Here is a 6,000-nt window from a genome sequence, read left to right as displayed (position 1 = left end):
CATTGCGCAGGGCGTTAAACGAGCGCAAATGCTAAATTAGCGCTTTTGGGAAGATAGAGCCCACTATCTTCTGGGAGCACCTCAACAACCTCAGAATCATCAAACGGATTGCAGAAAGCCATTGTTTCATATTACGAACAGTGTTTGGAATAACGCCGTTTAAAAGAACGGCGTTAGGTAACGCCGTTATTTTTTCAGTAACGGGGTAATCTAACTAATTACTGTTTCCGTCGTTACAACGCCGTTATCGTTACTGAACGCTAAATGCGGTGCGTTACTATGAAATGATTGAGTAAACTACCCGTAGCCTACACTAGTGTTGTCAAGTGAGGAGACCGGGTGGGTTAACATAACGAGATAAACGATTATGATTGGCTAAGGCAGAGTCATGTGTTTCATGGTAGCCAATCGGAGCCAGTGTTACACACGAGCCAGGAGTCAGGACACGGGCGACACACACACACACACAGACACACCAAACAGATTCGAGGAAGCAGCAGAAATGGCGAGTCCGGAGTAGAGAGCTGCGCGGGCCTGAAATTTCGGCCCGAGCCCTCCCCGGCCCGTGACATGCAGACCCGTGCCCGATCCAGCCCGTTGCGAGGCCCGAAGCCAATATTACGATATAATGACACATCTCTCTCCCTCTCTGTTCCGCGTGCTGCGTCGCCGCGCGGCCGTCCTGCACAGCCTCTCTGTCTGTCTCTCTATTTGACTCTCTCTCTCTCTGTGTTCGGGAGCTGTCCGCTCGCTGTACATGGACGGACACGGCACAAACGGCTTTGGGAGCTGTCTACTACAGCTACTAACGTCACGTGAGGGTCTGTGTGTGACTGGGGGAGTGTCTGTGCACTCCTCTTTGTCTGACTGTGCTCTGCTGTGTAAAATCAAGCGAGTACGCTAATACAACATTATTTAATTGAATTATTGAAACGGCCCGACCCCGGACCTATTAGCAATCCATGAAAATTTGGCATTTTCAAGGTGGAGATAATGCAAATAGTTACTTTCCCTGGTAACTAGTTACTTTTATTATAGAGTAATTCAGTTACTAACTCAGTTACTTTTTGGAACAAGTAGTGAGTAACTATAACTAATTACTTTTTTAAAGTAACGTTCCCAACACTGATTACGAACAAACTCTGCATTTAAACCCATCTTTGCTTTAAACCAATCTTCTTGATTTATACACTCATCTTCAGGAAGTGGCAATTCAATCAATTGTCTGTGCATTTCAACAGCGTCAGTACAAAAGTTTAGGATATGTTTCAAATGCCTTTGTATCTCAGACACTTTGTCATTTGTTTGCATAAGAGTCTCGATTTCTTTCCTGAATTGACTTGCTTTTCTTAAGCTTGATTTTTTCTTTTTTTGAACATCTTGAACAAACATTTCCAAACCCTTAGGTGTCATTTTAGTTATCCTTTTTCTTTAACATCAGCATCATGGTGGGCTGATTCGGGAGGCTCGCTGATATTAGGAGGTTTCGTTGTTTTTACCGGTCAGAGACTGGGCTTCTTCTTCCATAATGCAAAATTAAGCATGTAAAATGCAAACACAAAAGCCCGCACGTATACTCGCCAATCATCAGTATATTATTATCGCAACACGGGCCCGGCGCCACGAGGGGGCAAAAGGGGGGTTTGCACCCTCAGTTCAATTTTCTGCCCCCTCACTTTTTTTTTTTTTTTAGAATAGTTAATCTATAAAGGCCAGTTAGGCAATGTTTGTACCTGACATGTTTCGGCTGCTGTTTCTGCAGTCTTCATCAATTTCCCCCCCCCCCCCCGATTTTTTTTTATCCCATTTTATCCCCCGTTTTAGTGCTCATTTGAATTACTCAATCCTGGTTGCTACTCCATCCTCTGCCGATCTGGGGAGAGCCGGGACTGATTCCATGCTTCCTCCGAGACATGGGCAGTCAAGTCAGCCGCTTCTTTTCACCTGCCAGAGGAAGCTTCACCGGTAGGACATAGCACGTGGGAGGTTCACGCTATTCCTACCAGTTCCCCTCCCTCTGAACAGGCGCCCTTAACGATCAGAGGAGGAACCACATAAGCAACCAGGATGTTGCATGTTTTTGTGAAGGGGGTTCCTATATGAAGGAGACCCCCGGGAGGCACGGGGAGAACATGCAAACTCCACACAGAAAGGCCATTTTGCCGACCCCACCCGGGCGGTGGGCACTCGAGGACATGCGGACGGGCACGCATTCCTTCAGTGTTCACATCGGTCCAGGTGGGAATCGAACCCACGACCTTCGAGCTGTGAGGCGATAGTGCTTACCACTGCACCACCGTACCTCCCTGGTCTTCATCATCATCAAATTTGATCAGTTTAAGTTGATGTAGGCTACCCCCTATAAACATAGCTTTGTTGTTTCAGAATTGGCAGGGAAGCGCTATTTGCTGTGCTTTGGTTGTCACAAGATGTCAGAGATGTAGCTATTTATTAAATTTGAACCTCACTGCATGTTGTAGTGATCATGACGTGATTAAAACACACACACACACACACACACACACACACACACACACACACACACACACACACAGAAATCACCTGCACCCAAGCACACAGCATGCCATGAGCAGAAAGATGGAGACAACGCATCTGATCACTTTATTTCTTTAATTTAATGAACCTGGCACTGACTGGCTATTATTTTGTTTCGTTTTTTGTCGATTTTTGCAGCAATTGTTTATTCTATGACTTTTCATATTGACATTATGTTCAGAGTGCTCCAGACAGGTCCCGCATTTCACGTTATGCAAAGCTCAGCTCTATTAATGCCTTAATCTGCTGCTGTGAAATAAATGTTTTATTTGATTTTGAATAGTAGTCTTTCGTGTGTTGTTTTTGCACTTTTCAGAAGTTATTATGGTTAAAAAGTCCAGAAATAGGCATAGCGGGTATATAACCTATGTTTTACGATATAAAAATATCATAAAAAAAAATAAAAAAAAATCTGAAAAGAAAAAATCAGCCCCCCTCGAGTTATAACAGCCCCCTAAGTCATTTCATCCTGGCGCCGTTCGCAAAACACCCCTCAGTTCAATCTTACAACACAGCCCAATACTGTTCCAACCTCCGGGTAGCGTTAATTGGAAAAGATACACCCACATATATCAATGTCTTCTCTCTCTTTTCTTATTGACGTTAATCCATCCACTGATGATCGACGGTGATATTGTCCCATTTGAAACACTCCAACGATGTCCTCAACCTAACAAAACACAATCCAACGATGTCCTCAACATAAACAAAATCAATCCAATGTTGTCCTCTTGAGAGTTCTTACTTTTTGTTGTGACTAATTAGCCCTTTGCCGATAGCCACGGTGGTGAATGAAACGCTAAAATGTGTCCTTGACGCGCATACCTTTAGTTATTAGTTGCAGCGTCTTGCTGCCGCTGAATTCTTGAAGTGTTGTGCGTTGTTAATTCTATTGTAATACCGGATTCTTCCCTGGTATCACGGAGTTGATTCTAGTATTTAATTGTCCCTTAGCTCTTAGTTGCTCCACTTCTGTTGCACAGCTATACAGAGTTCACAGGAGGCGACGATCAGCTTTTATGGAACTTTAAGAACCGTTTCATCTCCGCGTTCCAAACACACTGAAGCTACACACCTGTGCCTATTTGATACTTGATTTTGTGTGATGTAACCCATCACCAATATGTTACTGCCTCCTAGTGGCGTGGCAGAATATTAACACCCAAATAAAAAACAAATCCAAAAGCACCCATATTGACTCCAACAGGTACGATAGTTTGACACTGCCCAGAATGCATTTCGGCATTGATGGGAGAAAAAGAAAACTCCGCTCCACTTCCCCCCCAAAGGCAACTGTTTACTTTCTGTTTAGTTTGGGCTTTATCTATGGTTAATATGGCACTTTATAGTTTCAGTAGTCAAACGTAACTAGTAGTAAAAACTAGTTGACCCCCACTATGCAATCGGTTTTTCAAAATAACGTCTATTTGCAAATATAATTTTTGGACCGACTATCTCAGCTCGTGGAACCTGGCTGCACAATGGTCTCAGGTGGATTTTATTGTATTAGTTTATTTGGCAGGGACATATACAAAAAAAACATTAAACCCCATAGGGGAAGATATGCTTTGTAACAGATTTAACCATAGGCTACTTTCCATCTGGAGCCCCTGGGCCGGTGGATACAAAGGCCATTCAAAGTAAAAAAAGAAAAAGAAAACACACAATCAAATACATAAAGTGTAAAAAAAAACAGGGAAAGGGCACAGGTTAGTATAAAATAGATAATAGTATACAAAAAAAATACATACATGCAAACATCTATATGCCAAGAATAAAACTCCACACACACACACACACACACACACACACACACACACCAGACAGTACCACCATGTGGTTTAGCGCTGGCAACACTGGTTGCTCAGGAACCACCTCTTGGCTTCACGGGATAAACCACCGTAGGTTGGAAAGTTCTTTACATTACTGGCTAACTTATTCCACTCCTTTATTGCTTTAAAGGAGAAAGCAGTCTGGGCGAATACAGACTTTCTCAGAGGAACGTTACAGTCCCCTCTCGATGCATAACTTAGTGCTCTAGTTCTTATCTCAGAGCAGGATTGTACAAAAGTTTGCAATGGTGGAGGGGCAGCATTGTGGAGTATTTTATAAATTAAACAGAGGTCAGAAAATGTAATTAAATTATCAAGGTTTAATCAATTATATTTACTTAGTATGTTACAATGGTGATACTGTCTAGGTTTCTCATCCAAAACTTTAAGAGCTTGTCCATAGAGAACGCATTGGGCTCAATGCCGTTTTATTAGCCTGAGTCCAACAAGACATACAGTAATATAATATAATATCATAGCATTAAAATAAGTCATGGCAGCCTCAGTAGATAGTGAATTTCTAATATGCCGGAAATTTGCAATGTTATATTTCAAGACATGGACCATTTTTGTATGTGTTTTTTGAAATATATCGTTTTAACACGTTCACTGCCGTTGACGAGATATCTCGTCTTAAAAAATCCAACGGTTGACTGCCGTTGACGAGATATCTCGTCTTAAAAAAAAAAAAAAAAAAAATTACGGTGGGACGTGGATCTAACCCTTTTACATCTCCTATATAAATATTGGAGCCACCGAACGTGTACAACCCATTCCACCGACCCACTAAGTGGCGACAGTGCTCTCCAGACTATTGAAATCCGAGCCAAAACTGCAGGGAAAAGCTTGAGGAAGCCATTCTCATACTGTAGGCGAAAACGCTTTCGCGCTGGAGCACAACTGGTGGCGCACAACGGTGGGGGGTTCCAAAAATAGACTGGGTGGAACACACTTTGAAACACGCAGCATAAAGCCCAGAATCGCAAAAGATTCATCAAAGCTCTCAACCGAAACCCCAAGAAACGAGCGAGCCCCATCCAGACTCGCCCAGCGGCCGCCAGCAGACAGGAGCAGCAGCAGCAGCAGCAGAAACGAGCTTGTGACACGCCCGCTGCAGCCAAGAAGAACACACACGGAGGGAGGAGTTTGAAGGAGAGGGGGGTTTCCTGCTGTTATGGAGGAAATTACTGTTCCAAAACTATTGTTTAGATGTCTGACGTCTTACTGATGCCAAAAATGAATGGTTAAAGTGACTGTTCTATCGAATTTCACAAAAAGCCGTTTATCTCAGCTTAAATTTTCAGACGCTGAAACCATGCTGTATTCAACTGCTAATGCTTACATAACTACTAACTCTACAAACTAACTCTTTTAGACAGAGAAAGCACACATTCTATTAGTTCTTTTGAGATATTTTGTGTTCACAAAATCCTAACAGAAAAGAATCCTCGGCTCTTGAAAGATGAGCCAGAATCCTCAAAAAAAAAACTTGGCAGAAGCTAACTACAGTATTGAAAAAATGGCTGCCAGTGAATGTGTTAAAATTTAAATTCATCCACAATTTTTATTTTCTGACTATTCACATATATGTGTGGGCGTTCTTTTAGCCTTC

This window comes from Poromitra crassiceps, assembly GCF_964638095.1.
Source record: "Poromitra crassiceps genome assembly, chromosome: 11".
Taxonomy (NCBI): domain Eukaryota; kingdom Metazoa; phylum Chordata; class Actinopteri; order Beryciformes; family Melamphaidae; genus Poromitra; species Poromitra crassiceps.
This window is presented reverse-complemented; position numbering follows the sequence as displayed.